Raw genomic sequence first — 1,037 nt, 5'->3', positions numbered from 1 at the left:
TGAGTGGTTAAAGTCGTGATCCAAAGCAAAAAGAGTGTGCTTAAGAGCTCTGGACACCTCTAACTGGGGACTTTAGCAAAGCTGAGTCACAATCTGAAAAGGTTCACCCAGTCATGTGTCTGTGGCATTTATGTATTCGGTGGTAATACTGGAAAACAAAGTGCTTAGGGTCACGGCCAAGACTCATAAAAGTAGCTGTGTTCAAGAATCAACATACTTAACTAGGAGAATAAATTAACACTATCTGAACTCTGAGTTCCTATAGATGCCAATCATTCTAAACTTCAAAGGAAAAAGTGAGATGCCAAAACTGTTCAAAAGCAAAAAGCTGCAAGTCCCGCTCATCTAATTATAATTAATATTCATTGATATTCTGAAATTTATAGTATATTCTCTTCTTTTTATCCTAATTTATTTTCAGTTGCTTGGGGACAAGCAACAATTTAAGTTTGGTGTTGTGATGAGCGGATAATTTATACGCTTTTTGGCATTGTTTTTAGGTAGTTTTTAGTAATCAAAAACTTGGTGGACGAAATTGTGATCACATCAATGTAGTATTCCTTGTTGTTGTATGGAATTATTATTGTGGCTCTTGGCTATGTGTGGACACAACTCCGTTCAACTTAACCAGCAAGTGTACTGGGTCATCCAAGTAATACCTTACGTGAGTAAGGGTCGATCCAACAGAGATTGTTGGTATGAAGCAAGCTATGGTCACCTTGTAAATCTCAGTTAGGCAGATTAATTGGTTATGGGTTTCGAAAATTAATAAATAAATAGAAAATAAAAGGGATAGAAATACTTATGTAAATCAATAGTGGGAATTTCAGATAAGTGTGTGGAGATGCTGTGCTCCTCTCGTATCTCTATTTTCTTATTACATTCATCCAATCCTTCCTACTCCTTTCCATGGCAAGCTGTATGTAGGGCATCACCGTTGTCAATAGCTACATCCCATCCTCTCAGTGAAAACGTTCCTATGCTCTGTCACAGCACGGCTAATCATCTGTCGGTTCTCAATTAGGTTGGAATAAAAC

Source organism: Arachis duranensis, chromosome 1 (genome assembly GCF_000817695.3).
Source record: "Arachis duranensis cultivar V14167 chromosome 1, aradu.V14167.gnm2.J7QH, whole genome shotgun sequence".
Taxonomy (NCBI): domain Eukaryota; kingdom Viridiplantae; phylum Streptophyta; class Magnoliopsida; order Fabales; family Fabaceae; genus Arachis; species Arachis duranensis.
The sequence above is the reverse complement of the archived record's forward strand: the minus strand, read 5'-3'. Positions refer to the sequence as shown.